The sequence below is a fragment of the Budorcas taxicolor genome, chromosome 11 (assembly GCF_023091745.1).
Source record: "Budorcas taxicolor isolate Tak-1 chromosome 11, Takin1.1, whole genome shotgun sequence".
Classification (NCBI taxonomy): Eukaryota; Metazoa; Chordata; class Mammalia; order Artiodactyla; family Bovidae; genus Budorcas; species Budorcas taxicolor.
The window spans coordinates 49,784,270-49,803,034 of NC_068920.1; the positions used below are offsets into that span (position 1 = coordinate 49,784,270).

The window sequence follows — 18,765 nt, forward strand, 5'->3', positions numbered from 1 at the left end:
GAAGAATTTGGTGATAGATGGTGAAGGAGAGAAAACGGTTGAGAATTTTTTAAGTTAATTTTTTTTCCGATTTTTATTTTTGGCTGCACTGGGTCCTTATTGCTGAACACAGGCTTTCTCTGGATGCAGCCAGTGGGCGCTGCTCTCTAGTTGCAGTGCAGGGGTTTCTCATTGCAGTGGCTTCTCTTGCTATAGAGCACATGGGCTCTGGGTGCATGCGCTTTAGTACTTGTGGCTCAGGGCTCTTAAGTGTGGGGTCATTAGTCGTGGTACACAGACTTTGTTGCTCCGAGGCATGTGGGATCTTTCCGGACCAGGGGTCGAACCGGCATCCCTTGCATGGCAAGGCAGATTCGTAACCACTGGTCCACCAGGGAAGCCCCAAGAGTTAAGAATTCATCCTCCTTTATCGTGAGTTTGGGCAGTAGGAAGGTCACTGCAGGCAAGGAGGAGGAGCTAGTGTGAGGGACCTGAGGGTGAGTTCTGTCCCTCCTGGGCCATGTGAGGGCAGGTATCCTCTAGGCGATTGGACTTGGACACAGGGACATCCTGAAGAGTTGTGGCTGCCTCGTAAAAGAGTGTCCTCGTCACTGTGGGTATGCAAACAGCTTCAGAACATTGGCCTGGGATACTGTGGAAAGATTTCATCCATCAGGTAAAAGGCTGAAGTCGACACAGTGAAAGTGGCTCCTGACTGAGGGATTTGGTGAGCGTTGGCTGGGTAAGCACATGTGTGGGAAGGACGCCTGTATGTGTGGGAAAATGGTTGGCATCCATTGCCTCAACCTTGGCTACAGAAGGTGCCCGAGATGCCTGGGAAGTAGGGGTTGAGGCCCAGGTGAGGCATGTCAGCAGCCTAGGATCCCGCCCCACCCACCCCCCGCCCCACCTTGGAAGGCCCTGGAGCCCAGGACTGTGCTGACTGCCAGGGCATTTCCTGGAACTTGGCAGAGGATGGAGCCCCTCCCTGCCTCCCCTGGCACACTCCAGGTACACTGTGTCCCGGGATGTGGGGTAGCTGGGGTGGGAACCTTGCAGACACCCCAGGAGACTGGGGTGTAGGAAAGGTCCCCACCCCCCAGGAAGAGTCCTGGTCTGGGCAGACATCTGAGCTCCCGCCCTGCGGCTGTCATCCTCACAATGGCCCCACCAGACCCCAGGGGACAGCAGGCCCAGAGGAGGAAGGAGAAGCCTTGTGGCTGGGTGGCAGGATTCGTGGGTCTTTGTTGTGGCTTTGGGTGGGAGCATGGGTAAGGCAGAAAAGCCGGGTCTCAGGCTTCAAAGCACCTCCCCACCTGTTTCTCCCCTGCGGGGTAATCTTCAGGGGCCTAGTGGTTTTGAGGGGAGGGGACAGGAAGAGACTCTGAACTCTGGGTCAACCGAGGACAGAGATGGGGAAGACTTCCTTGCCCTGCAGCATCCATCCCATCTCTCCCAGCGTCTTCTGCTCCCCTCCACCCTAGACCAAATTTCTACCTCCATCTGCAACTATAAGTTAACGACCCCCCACCATGCCAAGACCTCCAGAGGCCTCCCAGAGTGGTGGGAGAAGGGGACGATCAACTTGTCTGGCGCGCCACACCTGCCGGGCTGGGTGAGATGAATGCCCCTCCTGAGTGGGCAGAGCCCATTCAGGTCCGGCCGGGGGGCCGCGAAACGCTGGAATGCGGGGGGCGAGAAGACAGAGGGCTGCGCGAACCGGCCACGTGGAGGTCCAGGGCGATAGGCAGGGGCGGGAGCCGCGAGCAGGCCGTAAGCTCGCTCCTCCCGCTCGAGGGAGCCTCCGAGAGTCGCGTCGTCGCTGACCGCAGGCTGCAAGAGCGGTTGATCTGGTGAGCGAGCACACCCACTTACCCAGCTGCTGAGTCAGGCTGTTCTCGCTCCCCGTTCGCCCGCCCGCCCGCTCGGGACATTGTGTTCCAGCCCCGGCGCGCTGGCACCCGGCCCAGGCGCTCACACCAGCCTCCTCGCCCTGTTTGTGCTCGCGGCTTGCGCTCGGCGCGCAGCCTCCCCGCCGCCGCCGCGGTCCCGCGAGTGGACCCTGGGGCCGGGCCCGGCGCAGACACTGGGGACGGTCGGGGGCTGGTGCTCAACTCTAGCACCCAAGGGGGATCTCCCACGGGTCCTTGAGGCTCTGCCCGATCTCCGGCCTTAGCAAACCCAGATCACTCCATCCCCCACCTGAGTCCCGGTTTGGATCCCTGGGCGAGTGGGGAGCCTGGGGCACCACAGTTGGTAAGGGGCGAGGGGCAGATATTGGTAGCTAAACGCGAGAGAAGGAGCCACCCAGGCTGCCGCCCAAGCCCCACGGGTGCTCAGTCCAGGAGTCTGGAGGAGGAGAGCAAGGAACGCACCAGCCCCATACTTGCGAGACCTGGGATGCGGTCACGTGACAACGGAAGCCCGCTAGAGGGGCCCTTTCAAGCCATCTCCCCGGAGCCTCCCCCTGCCTCCGACCCCTTCCCTGATTGATCCTTTCTTCACGCAAGCCTGGAGACTCCAGTGATTCCCAGGGGCTGGCAAACCAAGCCCAGCTTTCGGCTAGCTTGGGAACCCCCTGGCTGGACGCCAGGAGTAAGTAGGAAGAGCCTGGACACTAGCGGGTGGGAGTGGGCGGCGGGGTGAAAGAAGACGACCCCAAACCCGAGCCTGACCCCTCCCTTCGTCCAGCCCAAACCCGGGTGTATTCAGGGCCACGTCTTCTTACCCATCCTTCTGCAGAAAGAGGTCCCTGAGCGCTTGGCCTAGAGGTTCCTGGAACAAGGAAGGGACAAAGGATTTACATACCGAGCCCCTGCCGTATGTAAGGCCCATTCTCCAAGGTCTACCCACCTCTCAAGCTCCAGCTCATAAAGCCTGTTTGGAACAGTGCCAGCCAAATCTGATTCCTCTCTCCTCTGAAAGCCCAGCATACTCAGTCTGTACCTTTCTCAGGGCACAGCGTGTGGCCTGTCTCATATTCTAGTGATCTGTTTACTAATCCTGTTCTTCTAACCAGATTAGAAAGTCCTTGAGGCAGAAACAAAGTCTGCTTCTCTGAGCCTTCTCCCATGGCTCGAGCTCATCCCCCACAGGCCAAGCTTGGCACTGGAGTTGATGTTCAATAAATGTTCGGTGTATTGAAATGATTTCCTGCCCTCGGGCAGTTTGCAGGCCAGTTGAAGAGACAAACACATGGCATGTGAGGTTAAATAATAACCCAAGCCAGCAGGTGGTGAGTACCAAATGTGTGAGAGCTATAGGGAATCGGTGAAGGAGATGGTGATAGGGGAGAAAGATCCCAGGAGGCTCTAGGCTTTGAGCTGTGTATGTGGAGGAGGAGAGAGAAGGTGTGGAGGTGACTCAGTCTGGTTTACATCACCGCAGACCCGCCTACACACTAGGCACTTCACCATGCATTATCTCTAATATTTAAGAGAGCAGGCTGGGTTTGGGAAGAGTGGAGGAGACCCAACCCAGATGTGCCCAGAGCCAACCAGAGCTCAGAGGCGGCCTTGGATCTGGGCTTCCCACCCTCGCTCCCCAGGCACTGCCTGTTCCTGGCCTGCCACTCCTACATACTACACCCAAGAGAGCTGCCCAGCACTGCCCAGCTCTGGATGCCCTCTGGTCCCTCCCTGGTGCACGACTGGCTCTGTGACCTTGGGCCAGGCACTTCCTTCCCTACACCTCTCCGCCATCGTCGTCTGTGCCTCCATTGCAGCACTTCCAGGCTGTGACTCTGTGAGTCAGTGTCCCAGGGATGCTTGCCACCTCCCCTGATGTGACCTGGGCTGCTGTGGCTCTCCCCTCCCCTAGCCCCTACCCTCCTCGTTGCTCCTCCCTCCCAGTCTGGAGCTGCTGAGAGGAACACTGGGTACAGAGTGTGAGCTGGGATAGGAGGTTTCCTGTGGTTGCAAAAGGAACATCGGGACTTTCCCTGCTGTGGGAGAAGTGGGGGAGGAGGAGGCAGGGCCAACCTCGAAGGAACCTCTGCTCTCCTCCCTCCCCTCAGTGCTCCCAGCTCTGAAAAAGGCTGGTACAGTTTGTTACGCTGGGGCCGGAATGTACCGTGTGTTTCATATGGCCTCTGTCCAGTCCGACACTGGCTGCTTTATATTTATGCTTCCTTCTTCAGCCGTGGCATCCTGCTGCCTGTCACCCCTGCTCTCATCTGCCCACCTCCCACCTGGGCTCCCCCATTCACCAGGGGTTCTGCACTCTGCTGGGTGGTAAGGGTGGGGGCCTGAGCAAGCCCTGGAGGAAAGTTGGACTCTGGGAGGTTGAAGCTGTCAGTCCCCTTCTCCCTCCCATCAGCCAGCCCAAAACAGCCTCCAAGGCCATGGACACTCCAAGCTGGGTCTGAATTTTCTCTGGGCCTTTGAGGTGGACGCCCCTCTACCACTCCTTGCCACCCTTATTTTCCTGAGCGCTTCAGCAGTGTGCTTGAGCCCAGCTAGAGAAGTGAACTGAAGACTCTATTTAAGTTGTCACCCCCTACCCCAAAACCTTGGCAGACTTGTTAATCTTTGATCCTCCAGGCATCAGTTACAGAACAAGGCAGAGGTGGGAGTGGGAGAGGGGGATTCTACCCCTACTCCCCCCACCCTAGCAGTCAAGCATACCTAATAGAAGCTGCAAAATGGAATTTGACACTTGGTGACAAAATTATTTTTGAGTTGTGACCACTTTACTCTCCTCAAAGTGGGTTTGACATTCAGAGATCGATACATTTATGATCTAGCCTTCCCTCCCCAAGAGCACATGATGTTATTATTCACAATAAGAACTAATGTCCACTGCCTCCTAGGGACCAAGCATTGGTTGGGTTCAGGGGTTTATATTCACAAGCTCATTCACTCTTCACAGTGACTCTAGGAGGCGGGTGCTTCTGTACCCACCTTTGACAGTTAAGGAAACTGAGGCTCAGAGAAGTAACAGCTGGGATCCACATTTAGGTCTGTCTCACAGCAAAGCCAGCACTTCTGAGTGTCCTACTAGATGACTTAGGTCTGTATCTAAATCACAAACCCTCCATTTCTCAAGCCTCAGAGTCCTATTCCTTCCACCCTTCAAATGATTCCAGGAACTCTGCCTCCTGAGAGCCTATATATGCCTGGAGGTATTGTATGACAGTGGGAAAACCATTTTCAGCCCATTGGACAGGCTGCAATGCAGAGGCCCCAGGGGACACTCAGTGGTGGAGGTAAGTGGTCAGACCTGCTGGCTATGGGCAGCCTCAGTCATCTCTCAGCTGGCATGCCAGCTCCCACTCAGCCCCTCACCTGGGAGTAAACTTTTTCTCACCATACCACTCTGGGAACTAAGAACCAGACCTTGGATCCAGGACTCAACTCAGAACTTCTGTGGTACTTGGTGACATGGTGGCATGGCCCCTCCAAGGACCCACTTACATTTACCACAGGGCTTTGGCAGAAATCACCACCATTATGTCAGATCCCTGGCCATATTGGGGTGTGTCCATTTCACTTATGTTTCCTAACTCGCTACGCTCACTATGATCTTCATGATCCTCTAAAGGAAGAAGAATAGTGCCCATTTTCCTAATGGGAAAACTGAGGCATGAACAGGTCAGTTGTTCACTTAAGGGCAAGAAACTAGATTTGTGACTCTGATATCTGGGGTGCTTTGTTTCATAACGCTGAGCCTCTCCTAAGAGACAAAGAGTTTCCCAAGATGTCCCCAAGCCTGGTGACATGTGACCTTTCATCCAGCCCTTTCACCCTAGGATGCTGCCCACGCCACCCTTTTCTACCCCAGGGCTGAAGCAAGGGCCCCAGACATCCTGTAGTCAGCTGGCCTGGCCTGGGCTCTGGCTTCCTGTCCTCTGCGGCTCTCACAGGCACATTTTGTCCCCTCTGAGCCCAGTTCTTTCTTCCTCTTTTATCCTTCCTTCTTTTTCGCTCTTTGCTCGCTGAGAGTCCTGTTTATATGCCTCCATCCATCTGTGTTTGCTTTTTACCTTTGCGTTTTGTGTGTCCCTTCTCCTGGGAAGTTCCCTAAGGTCCTCTGCCCTTGACACCATCTTGTTTTTAAAGAAGCATCTTCCATTTCTACCCCTACCCCCACTCTTCACTGCTTCCAACTTGAGAAGAGGGGTCAGATTACTGTGGTTCGTGCCTTCAGTGTGCACTTAATGAATACCTACTCTGTGTCCCAGGAATTGTGTCAGTGCCTAGGATCTGAAGTCCAAAAGCTGTGGTGGAGCATTTATTAAGCACCTACTGTGTGCATCAGGTATTGTGCTTCAACCTAGGGACCCATAAGCTGGTCATTGTCCTCAAGGAATCTCCAGGTAAGAGAATTCCTTTGTGGTATAGTGGTTAGGACTCTAGGCTTTCACTGCTGAGAGTCTGGCTTCAGTCACTGGTCGGGGAACTAAGTTTCCCCAAGTGGTACAGTGCGCCGCCCCCAAAGATCTCCAGGCAACTTGGGAAGATGCATATAAACAAGTTACTGTAATGCCCTGGGAAGTCAGAGACTGGGAGTGACCAGAAGCCTCAGGGAGGGCTCCTCTGAGGAGGCCAGTCCTCAAGCTGGAGAGGAGCTGGCCAGGCAGAGAAAGGGTGCAGGGCGTGCCAGGTAGAAGGAACAGTGCCTTTATACAAAGGCACATGGCGTGAAGCTGCCCTGGGTTCTCTGGCGGGCACTTTGAGTTGTTTGGTCTGGCCTGAACCTGGAGTGCAGGTTGGGGAACCTGAGCAGATGTGGCCAGAGGCAAGCAGCCCCAGATGGTACAGAACCTCCTGTTCAGCAAGAGTTGACCTTTATCCTGGAGCAGCCCGAAACCAAAGCAGTCTGATGGCTCCCTACAGCTTAGGAGCCCCAGGGTTGGGCTGAGGCCAGGCCTGAAATACTCTCAAGTCGCCATTAACCCACATTTACTGCCCTTTGGCTCCGTAAGACCTGAGAGAGAGGCAGACACTTCAATATAATGCTGTTTCCAAAGCATAATCATTCATTCATTCATAAATGTTTCACAAGTTCTCCTGTTTGCCACCTGCGGCTCTGAGCACTGGGAAGGGGTCATTGCCCACCCCCCCACCCACCACTGAGGTCCCAGCTCTCAAGAAATTTTATCTCCTTGGCAGTTGGGGAGGGAGGATAGGCCACAAACAAACAAAACAAAAGAAGAAAATGAAAAAGATAATCTCAGGTCGTGGTGAGTGCAAAGAACAAAACACAGTGGTAAAATTGCAAGTGATGGGGTGGGCTGGGTAGTCAGTGGAGGCTGCTGTAAGGACACGTACCTTTGAGCTGAGACCGAGATGGCAAGAACAAACCAGTATGTGAACATGCAGGGACTTAGGGTTCTAGGCCTAGGAAAAATCACTTGCAAAGGGCCTGAAACATGACGGAGCTTGGTGTCTTTCAGGTTTAGAAAAATACTGGGTTCATTACTCTCCAGCAATTCTACTCAAGGATCATTGTACTCATTTTGTAGAGATGGAAACTGGGGATCAGAATGGTTAAGTTCCTTGGCCAGTATCCTAACTGGTAGTTCAAATTTGGGCTCTAAATCCACTGCTCTTTTTTTCTACCAAAGTATCATGTTGCTGTACAACCAGTGTCCTAAATTATTTAGGATCCATCCAGTTTCCAACATTCTGCCTCACTGTTCTCTGGACATGCACCCTGGACATTCTCTGTGTCCCAAATCATGACTCAAGCCCTGTCTCTGCCATGTTCTACCAGCAGCAGCCGAGGATGGGCATATCATCCCCCTAAGCCTCAGTTTCATCATCAGCAAATAGGGAGAGTAAGAATCCCAACGGCACAGGCTTGTCAACTGAGGATTGAATGAGGTCATCGATATACGGTCAGTACAGTGCCTGGAGCAGGGCACACATTCCCCTTGTGGTTGTTCTTAAAACTGGGGTCGCAGGAGAATGGTCCTGTCACCACGGGTAGGCCTCTGACGCACGAGCTTGGTGGGGGCGCTGCGGGGGAGGAGGGCGGCCGGGAGGGCCTCTTCCCTTTGCCCAGCCGCCGGCTTCTCGTGCCGGGATCCCATACTGACACATCTTGTACTTCCCGTTTCCAGGGAAATTCCTCGCCTCTGGACCGCACCCGCCCTTGAACACCTCCCGATCTCTTTGGGCAGAGTGCAAGCCAGACAGAGCTGGGGACAGTGAAGTGGCCATCCTCAGCCCTGTGTGTGCCAGGAGCCCCCTCCCAGGGAGTGGGGGGCAGGTGGCCCCGCTGCAGGAGGGCAGGGGCGGCAGAGGGAGCCTGGCATGGGCGGCTGGGACAGAGTCCTTCTTAAAGGAGGTGGGGACCCCGTGGAGTACGTGACTCCTGACCCTTAAGCCTGCACACTCCAGTTAGCAGGACAGAGACCCCTCCCCACGCATCCCCAGCCTTCCCGGGCTTTCTGCCCTGCGGGAAGAAAGGCCAGCTCGGGGGTGGGAGCAGGCAGAGTCCTGCCAGGGCTCTCAGACCCCTAGCCTGTCTCCCCCTCCCCCTCCCCCTCCCTCAGCCCCAGCTGCTGTGCTGCCTCCAGGTTTAAAGCAAAACCTGGTTCCATCCTTCCTGCTTCTCGGTGGCGCTGGCACTGCGGCCTGGGGTTATTTTTAGCAGGGATGTGGGAAGGCACATTTCTCCCGGACTTTCACTGGGGACACCCCCAACCCCCAGCCAAGACTCTCCCTGGGGAGGCTGTTTCGGAAACCCCCCCTCCCAGAAACGGGAAACGGGTGTGCTTTCTGTTCCTCCAGCTCACCAGAACAGGAGTTGCCATCAAGCCTGGGGCTACCCTGGTGGGAAATTCTAGGTTCCAAAGCCCGTGGGCTGCCCTCATCCCTGGTCTCTGCGTTCCCTTAAATCTAGGGGGCCTGATGCCCAGTGTGTGGGAATTGGGGTCCAAGGAGAGCCAGCACTATGGACTCCATGGGGGCACCAGTTATTCTGGGTGGTGTTTATGTGGGTACTTGCTTTATAATTCATTAAACTGATCTTGCCTGGTCTGTGTATTTCTCTGTATGGGTGTCTTTTCTGCTAGCAGAAGTTTATTGAGATATAACCTATACCCAGTAAAATGCACAAATCTTAACAGTAAAATGCACAAATGCTCAGTGAATTTTGACAAATAATGTATACCTGTGTAACCATCGCCTAGATCAAGACTTTGAACATTTTGAGAAGCCCTAAGTTCCCTTTATTGACTAAGAAACCTATATGCAGGCCAGGAAGCAACAGTTAGAACTGAGCATGGAACAACAGACTGGTTCCAAATAGGAAAAGGAGTATGTCAAGGCTGTATATTGTCATCCTGCTTATTTAACTTATATGCAGAGTACATCATGAGAAACGCTGGGCTGGAAGAAGCACAAGCTGGAATCAAGATTGCCGGGAGACATATCAATAACCTCAGATATGCAGATGACACCACCCTTATGGCAGAAAGTGAAGAGGAACTAAAAAGCCTCTTGATGAAAGTGAAAGAGAAGAGTGAAAAAGTTGGCTTAAAGCTCAACATTTAGAAAACTAAGATCATGGCATAGTCAATAAAGCAGAAATAGATGTTCTTCTGGAACTCTCTTGCTTTTTCCATGATCCAGCGGATGTTGGTAATTTGATCTCTGGTTCCTCTGCCTTTGCTAAAACCAGCTTGAATATCTGGAATTTCATAGTTCACATATTGCTGGAGCCTGGCTTGGAGAATTTTGAGCATTACTTTACTAGCATGTGAGATGAGTACAATTGTGTGGTAGTTTGAGCATTCTTTGGCATTGCCTTTCTTTGGGATTGGAATGAAAACTGACCTTTTCCAGTCCTGTGGCCACTGCTGAGTTTTCCAAATTTGCTGGGATATCGAGTGCAGCACTTTCACAGCATCATCTTCCAGGATTTGAAATAGCTCAACTGGGATTCCATCACCTCCACTAGCTTTGTTCGTAGTGGTGCTTTCTAAGGCCTACTTAACTTCACGTTCCAGGATGTCTGGCTCGAGGTGAGTGATCACACCATTGTGATTATCTGGGTCGTGAAGATCCTTTTTGTACAGTTCTTCTGTGTATTCTTGCCACCTCTTCTTAATATCTTCTGCTTCTGTTAGGTCCATACCATTTCTGTCCTTTATCAAGCCCATCTTTGCATGAAATGTTCCCTTAGTATCTCTAATTTTCTTGAGGAGTTCTCTAGTCTTTCCCATTGTGTTGTTTTCCTCTATTTCTTTGCATTGATCACTGAGGAAGGGTTTCTTATCTCTCCTTGCTCTTCTTTGGAACTCTGCATCAGATGCTTATATCTTTCCTTTTCTCCTTTGCTTTTCACTTCTCTTCTTTTCACAGCTATTTGGAAGGAAAGTTATGACCAACCTAGATAGCATATTGAAAAGCAGAGATATTACTTTACCAACAATGGTCCATCTAGTCAAGGCTATGGTTTTTCCAGTGGTCATGTATGGATGTGAAAGTTGGACTGTGAAGAAAGCTGAGCGCGAAAGAATTGATACTTTTGAACTGTGGTGTTGGAGAAGACTCTTGAGAGTCCCTTGGACTGCAAGGAGATCCAACCAGTCCATCCTAAAGGAGATCAGTCCTGGGTGTTCATTGGAAGGACTGATGCTGAAGCTGAAACTCCAATACTTTGGCCACCTCATGTGAAGAGTTGACTCATTGGAAAAGACTCTGATGCTGGGCGGGATTGGGGGCAGGAGGAGAAGGGGACGACAGAGGATGAGATGGCTGGATGGCATCACCGACTTGATGGACATGAGTTTGAGTGAACTCCGGGAGTTGGTGATGGACAGGGAGGCCTGGCGTGGTGTTATTCATGGGGTCGCAAAAAGTCAGACACAACTGAGTGACTGAACTGAGCTGAACTGAAGTTCCCTCATGCCTGCACCTAGTCAGGCCCCACCCCTGAGATGACCAAGATCTGATTTCTATCCCCATATTCATTGGAAGGACTGATGACTGTTGCTGAAGCTTAAACTCCAATACTTTGGCCATCTGATGTGAAGAACTGACTCACTAGAAAAGACCCTGATGCTGGGAAAGATAGAAGGCGGGAGGAGAAGGGGACAACAGAGGATGAGATGGTTGGATGGCCTCACCGGCTCATTGGGCATGAGTTTGCTTAAGATCCAGGATTTGGTGATGGACAGGGAGGCCTGGCGTGCTGCAGTCCATGGGGTCACAAAGAGTTGGATGCCACTGAGTGAGTGAACTGAACTGAAGACTAGTTTCGTGTGTGTGTGTGTATTTTACAAGGTTAGAAGAAATATAGCTGCTATCATAAAAGAAAGAAATGGGCAATAAAAAATTTAATGTGAAAGGGAGCCTCAAAAAAGGAGGGTAATTAGAATTTGAAAAAACTAAGGAAAAATTGGGATGGAAATGGGAGGTTCCAGAACTAGCTCAACCCCTCAGCTTTGGGACTGGAGGGCTTGGGATATTCCCCTGAGCAGAGAGGCAGTGAGCGCGGCTCACTCCTGCCAGGGGTCTTCCTGGGTCCAGCTGCCCCCATTTTCTGCTAGAGATCCAGGCCTTTCCTCCAGCCCCCTGACCACAGCAGGGTTCAGCAAGGCCAAGGCTGCAAGGAAATGGCACTCTCAAAGGCATTCACCTAGAGACAGGGAGAAGTCCGAGCCTCTGTGCAGGCAAGGTTGTTAGTCTTTTCTGCCTTCCCTTTCAAGATCTTTGTGATTCTGAGCCTCCTTCACCCTACATGAAGGGGAAGGGAGAGGCTGAGTCTCTCAAAGGAGGGTGGGAGAGGAAGAGTCAAGGAGCCCATCATTCCTTCTTTCATTTTAAAACACTTATTTGGGACTTTCTTGGTGCCCCAGTGGTTGAGACTTTGCCTTCCAACGCAGAAGGTGCTGGTTCCATCTCACATGCCTCACAGCCAGAAAACGAAAAACATAAAAAACAGAAACAATATTGTAAAAAATTCCATAAAGACTTTAAAAATAGTCCACATCAAAAAAAGGCCTTAGGAGAAAAACACTTCTTTGAGCACCTACCCTGAAGATACAGCACCCACGTTGCTGTATCTTCTGCTCCTGCTGGGGACTGGAGAATGACCATGGCAAACTTCAGCTCCCTAGGGAGTCAGAGGGAGCATTCCCAGGTGAGGCAAGGCCTTATGCCCACTTCCTAATGCAGAGCAGGGGCTCAGAGAGGTAAACCGACTTGGTCAGCGTCGCACAGCAAGCTGCTGGCAGAGGGAGGGGGTCCCCGACTCAGCCTAGCTGGGGATGAGAAAGCAAAGGCAGCGAAACCAGCAGCCCAGCTCCTTGGCTTCCTTCCTAGCAGGCTCTCGGGAGCAGCAGAGTGAACGCTGACCTGGAGGGCAGGAGCCTCGCTGCGTCTAGGGCTCGGAAGCATGTCCCCTCTATGGGCCTCAGTTTTCTCCCAAGTCCATTGAGGAGCCAGCCTCAAGAGGAGCTTTAAGCTTCCTTTAGCTCTAAGTCTTTCAGGCGAACTGGGCATCTTCCTGCCTCAGGGCCTTTGCTCAGGTTTTTCTCCTGCTGGAAGCCCCTTTTCCCTCCAGCTTCCTTCCTCTGACAGCCTCCCAGTCTTTTGCCATCTAATCCCAGGGCTACCCCGTGAGGCCCTTGCCATCCAGGGGGTTTTTTGAGGGGGTACCCCCCCCCCAGGTCTCCACTACCAGGACAGGCAGAGCCTCCCTCCCTTTGCGCCACCCGGCTCCCACCTTGGGACGGGGCCTCCAGGGGGGTGAGGAGGTGTTTGTTCTGTCAGCCCCACCGAAGACGAAGTGAATTTTTGCTCCCACCCTACATTTCCATGTGTTCCTTTCAACTTGCTGAGAATGAGCTCATCCTTCCTTGGGGCCTGCAAGAGGTTGTGCCTTCCTGCTGGGCAGCCAGCCCTGCCCAGGGCATCAAACTGGGGCCCTTTGGCAAAGGTGGCTGCCCTGGGAGGCGAGCCCAGGAAGGATGGGAAGGACGGGCAGGGTCTCAGGCAGAACAGCTGCTCTGCCTCACCAGACCCATCCTCATTCACAGACACCTGGGCAGAAATCTTTCCTACCACAAACATATGGCTCCTGTTCCCATCGCCACACCCAAACCTACGCCTACCCACTTGCTCACAAACAGACTGGCGACTTTGTAAACATGCACCCCATCGCTCCCTCTGCCCCTCCCCCAGGCAGGCATTGTGCACAGATACAAGATCATTGCACACAGACACGTGGGCACACACAGACACAAGGGCACACGTGTGGGTGCATCACGGGCAACAGTCATACCCACAAGGACCTTGCAGCAGGGAACACTCACATGCATGTGCACACAGGCATGCATGTTTGCACACCAGAGGACACACATACACGCACTTTCCTCTCCACCCTCAGCTCTCAGATGAAGGGGCCCAGCTTGTACTTGGAATGAGGAGAGTGCTCCATTGTTGGGGTCTGGTGTCTCTGGATTTATATCAAACTGGAGTCTTGTTTCCCAACCTTCCACAGGGGTGGCCCTATGGGAAGCAGGGAAAGCCCTAAGAGCTGTGAGCTCCAACCAGGGCGGCACCTGGTGTGGGGGACAGACAGGAATGGGGGCAGGCGGGTGGGGGGGAGGACTCTGTCACTCTTGGGGATGATGTCTCCAAGGAGGCTCTTTTCGCGAGGCTGATCTCTCCTCTTTCACTCCGTTCCATCCATTCATGGGCCTCAGGCCCATGTCCTCTTCCTATGTGTGTGTGTAGACGGGGTGGGTGGAAGTCTTGGAAGAGGGCCCAGTCCCAAGGTTGATATGGCATCTCTGGGGCTAACAGCAGGGTGCCAGGCAGGTTGGCCCCCCTCAAGTGGAAGTGGTGGGGGGCTTCTCTTGGATTCCTCCAGGGCAGCACAGCAGTAGTCTAGAGAACAGGAGGTGGAATGGTTGTGTTTGTGACGTAGTTACCCGATCTAGAGGGTTGGGCAGGGAGCAAGCTTGGATTCTATTAAACCCAGTTTAGCTGCCGTCACCGTGTGTGCCTGATGTGGCGTTGGGGTGGGTGGGGAGAAGGAGGGGGTGGATTCAGAAATGAGTAAGACACAGTAACTGTTTTAGAGAGAGTGAGTGAGTGTGTGACTGTGTGTGTGTGCGCGTGTGGGTGTTGGGTGGTGGCCCATGAAACCCCACACAGGCAGAACAACCCCAGGGAGGAGAACTTGAACACAATGGCTCCGCACGGAAGCCATCGCCTCTGCCCGTCCCTGCCCAGAGCATCACAAACGCGCCCCCTGCCTAACCCTCCTGCCGTGCTTCCTGTGTTGGTTCACTGTTAATATAAGGCCATGTCGTCCCAGGGCAACACCTGGGGGGCTGCCCCAGCCCTGCCTCTCCTACCCTAGCCGTCAGCCCCCCTCCTGTGGGTTTTCTCGTCCCATCTCTCCCATCTGCTCTCTCCTTTCAGGCTCACGGTCTGGGCGTCTCTCACCGCCTCCCTCCTGGACCTCGAAGGGAAGGGGGAGGTCTCACCTCCAGGTGTGTATCATCCCCGACACTGTTGCCAGAGGCACCTGCCTCAGACAGTGGCTCTCACTTAGAGGCCTTCGCTGGCTCCCCACCACCATTAGAATAAATGCCTGACACGGCACAGGCATCCATCTGTATAAAGCACGCACAGCACCCCTGTACCACGAAGCCTGCCCCCAACTCCCAGTTCCCCCAACTGGCATTGCTGGTGGACACCTCTAAGCCTTCATACGTGCTGTTCCTTTTGCCTGGAATGCCTTTCCCTCGTTGACCTAGCAAGGACCTCCTCATCTTTCCAGACTGAGGTGGGGTCCTTCTTGGTCTCTATGAAAACACGTTTTATAAGAGTGCTAACAAAAGCAACTTAAAAACCACATACTAGGCACTCTTCTGACTCATCACTTGATATATATTATATATACATATGAGCTTGTTTAATCCTCATAACAACCCTGATAGAGATTATCATCTTTATTTTATAGATTGGGAAATTTGATACCGGGAATCTAAGTGACTTATTCACCTAAGGTGAGATGCCTCGTAAGTGCTGGAAGCTAGCTGAAGAGTCTATGCAAGTTAATCCCTACACTACACTGCCTCACTCACTATTGTGTTTGCTAATTTATATAGCTTTTGAGCAATCAGAGTCAGTTAATGTCTGATGAATAAATAAATGAGTGACTCATTAAAATTGAGTGGAATGAAGAAGTAGGGCTCCTCCTCATTTATAAGATTCTGCCATGCTAAAGCTCTTTTATAGAACATAGAACAGTTTAAAGAAAATAGATTTTGAAGAAAAATCCCATACATCATGTTTTCATCTTATCGTCTTGCTTTTTATGTAAAATTTCCATGGATCACTAAGCCTACGTTTTTTTCAAGTCAATGGAGACATGTCCTCAGCTGCTTCTAATGACCTGCTTACCATGTGCTGCTGCCCCCAGAGAGATAAACCCACTGAGAAGTGACCCAAGGCAAGGTGAATTGTAGCAGATGCTGGAAGCGCATCCATTCTCATCACACAGGCCTGGGACAGTCATCCCACCCAGGGATGTCAGTGAGGGCTTTCTAGAAAAGATGAGATTTGGGTTGAATCTTAAAGAATTTTGATAACTGGCAAGAAGGGAGAGGGGCAGGGAAGGCCAGTGAATGTTTGGACTCCAGAGTTGGGTGGTAGGAAGGGCAGGCAGGAAGACAGGAGAGGGAAAAAGGATGTGATGGAAGGTGAGACCAGGCAGGTAACAGTGTCTGGTGGTGTGGCAGGTGGGAAATCACCTTCACTTCCACCCCAGGCAGCTGTACGGTTTTGAACAAGTGGCTGATTTTTAAAGTTTCTGCAGGAATTCTTGGGTGGTCCAGAGGTTAGCGCTTTTACTGCTGGGTCCCAAGTTCAATGCCTGGTTGGAAAACAAAGATCCTGCAAGCCACAACACATGATCAAAAAAAAATATTTTTAATTTTCTGCTCTCCTGTGGGCAAATTGATCATTTAAGCCTGGAGAAAAGCTCAGATGAGCATCCCCAAGACAGGAGAGATTGCTGATCCTCCAATGCCAACAGCTCAGTCCTACACACCTCTGGAAGGTGGTATAGCTTAGACGGTAAGCCATGATTCTGCCACTTGCTGTCTTGGTAGTTCATTCAACCCATCTGTAACACAGTTTCCTTAGGTTGTCATTGAAGATTAAATTAGTTAAAGCGTTTAATCATCTAGATCATTGGAAGCATCCAGCTTCTCACAGCGGCTGGTAGACACTAGCTAGTATGGTCACTGCAGCCAGAGGTCTTCATAATGGTGCTAAATCTTATTGAGTTATCCCTTGTCTGGGCCACAGGATTGAGCCTTTGCTGTGTGGTTCCTTTTGGCCCTCCTCACTCACCAAATGCCCCAAGTCAGTGCCCCCAGTTTTTGTCCCTGCCCACTTAATGCCCTTTTCATACTGTTCATGGGGTTCTTGAGGCAAGAGTACTGAAATGGTTTGAGAAGGGAGTGGCAGACGATGAGATGGTTGGATGGCATCACCAACTCAATGGATATGAGTTTGAGAGAACTCTGGGAGATGGTGAAGGACAGGGAAGCCTGGCATGCTGCAGTCCATGAAGTCGCAAAGAGTCAGACACGGCTGAGTGGCTGAACAACAACACCTTGTGCCCACTGTGCTGATACACTGGCTTCTTGCAATGAGGTTAATTTTGCTTTGTGCCCGTAGGGCTGGGACAAGAAAGCAAAGCTGCAAAGAAACCTGAGTAAATACTTCCTGGGAGTGCACAGGGCATGGGGCCAATTTCAGTTCGAGAGTCAGCCAGGTTCCACACATGAGAGCTAAGACCCTGGGAGTTGGCACTGGTGCCTCAGCATCTCCGGGAGCGGGTGCGGGGTGCCGGCCACCTCGCAGCCCTGCAGGGAGCCAGGCCTGGGAAATACCTGTTGGTTCTTTGCATGGCAGGGCGAGAGCAGAATCCAGCTATGAAATTACAGGCTGAAGATCCTGAGAACCAGGCTGGGACGGGCTACAAATGTGGCTCCTCCTGGCCTAGGTTCAGGTGGCGAGGTAATTAGTTTCCAAAACAGAACCTGGGCCCTTTCCTGGGGCCAGGCCACTGGGCTGCTCCTTAGCAAACCCCCAGGGCTTTGATGATTCTCTTTGAATGATCAGGTTCCCCTTCCCACCACCCTGCCCTTCTTAACCTGCTCCTAGGGCTTTCTCCTAAACACCTTCCATCCTGCAAAAACTTTCTCTTAAATCCTCTAAGTCAGAGTTTCTCTTTATCACTTTTTTTTTTTTTAACAGTTTGATAATGTGCCTTCGTGAGATTTCCCTTGTGTTTATCCTACTTGGGGCTCATTCATCAACTTTGGAACAGTTTTTGTCATTACTTATCCTATCCCAACTATTGTGTCTCAAAGATGGTCTGCAGGGAACCATCTGGGAGCTTGTTAATGACGCCCCACCCAAATAAGAATCTCCTGGGAGTCTGTTTTGAACAAGTTCCTGGCTGAGTCTTCGGCGTACTGAAGGGAGACCACTTCAAGGAGTCCATGAGTGCTCCAACTCAGGGCCTAGGTGTCACGCCTCTCTGTCCCTGAAGGGCCTCACTGTTGAATGGAACACTCAGCTGCAAGAGTTTCTCTTCATTCACTGAGTCAGCAAGATTGGTGCCATCTGCCTTCCCATGCTACTAAAGCCCGACGCTGAAACTTGGACTCATGAATTTCAGGCACCAGGTAGCAGAGGAAAGAGACTCCTTGGGGGCTTTAAGAGGCTCCCCCAAACCCACCAAGGACGCTTCTGGGGAAAGCACGCCTGCTGACATAACCACATGACTGGGCGTGGGGGGAACTTCCTCGGTGACGCAGTGGTAAAGAATCCGCCTGCCAATGCAGGAGACATGAGTTCGATCCCTGGTCTGGGAAGATCATACTGTGGGGCAACTAAGCCAGTGCACCACCACTACTGAGCCTGTGCTCTAGAGCCTGGAAACTGCAACAAGAAACACCCACAGTGAGAAGCTTGTGTACCGCAACTAGAGAGTAACGTCTGCTTGCTGCAACTAGAGAAAAGCCTGCACAGCAACAAACGCCCACACAGCCAAAAAGAAATGAGAAAATAAATATTAAAAAAAAAACAAGGGACCCCTGTTCTCTGTAAAATGCGGATAAGCATTTCTATATGGAGGGTTGAGATGAATGAGTCAGACTCAACAGTTGGAAATTCTGGGTGACAAGTTTAATTCTCTTTGGAGTTAGGAGTAGAAGAAGAAGAACAAGTAAGGAGATTAGAAATGATTATTTGCAAGCTACTTCCTAGAAAATACAGTGGGAAGCAGATAATGTACCAGACAAGTAAATAAGCATGCACATGGTGTGTGTTTTCCATCAACTTTACTGAGGCAAAAATTTATATAACAACACAGCACACCCATTGTACAGTTTGATGAGTTTTGACAAATGTGTTTGCCTGGGAAACCTCTATCACAACACAGATTATTTTCTTAAAAATTTTTCTTTGTTCCTTTTTGCAATCAATCCCCACCTGGCCTAGCAGCCCCTATTCTGCTTTCTGTCACTTTGCATTAGGTTGGTATTTCCTAGAATTTCAAGTACATGTAATCACACTCTTTTGCAACTGGCTTCTTTTGTTCACCATAATGATTTTGAGGTTTGTTCCTGTTTTGGCATGTATTAGTAGTTTTTTCCCCTTGATTGCTGTATATTATTCCATCATATGACTGTACCACTATTTGCTATCCCTTCTCCTGTAGTTGGAGGTTATCCTTTTTTAAATATTTGTGTATTTGGTTGCTCCAGTTCTTAGAGGAGGCATGCGAGATCTGTGA

The 18,765-nt window shown here is 51.7% G+C and overlaps 1 long non-coding RNA gene across 2 annotated transcripts; it reads left to right on the forward strand.

Annotated features, from left to right (window-relative positions):
- Window positions 1–7,610: 7,610 nt before the first annotated feature.
- On the forward strand, window positions 7,611–18,013 carry LOC128056402 (uncharacterized). Of its 2 annotated transcripts, XR_008200165.1 has the most exons (7): window positions 7,611–7,819; window positions 8,045–8,271; window positions 9,295–9,952; window positions 10,293–11,163; window positions 14,367–14,437; window positions 14,911–14,956; window positions 17,220–18,013. It is a non-coding gene; the product is annotated as an uncharacterized LOC128056402 (long non-coding RNA). The 2 variants fall into 2 exon arrangements; XR_008200166.1 differs by lacking the exons at window positions 14,367–14,437; window positions 14,911–14,956; window positions 17,220–18,013 and having other exon boundaries at window positions 10,293–11,280.
- Window positions 18,014–18,765: the final 752 nt, after the last annotated feature.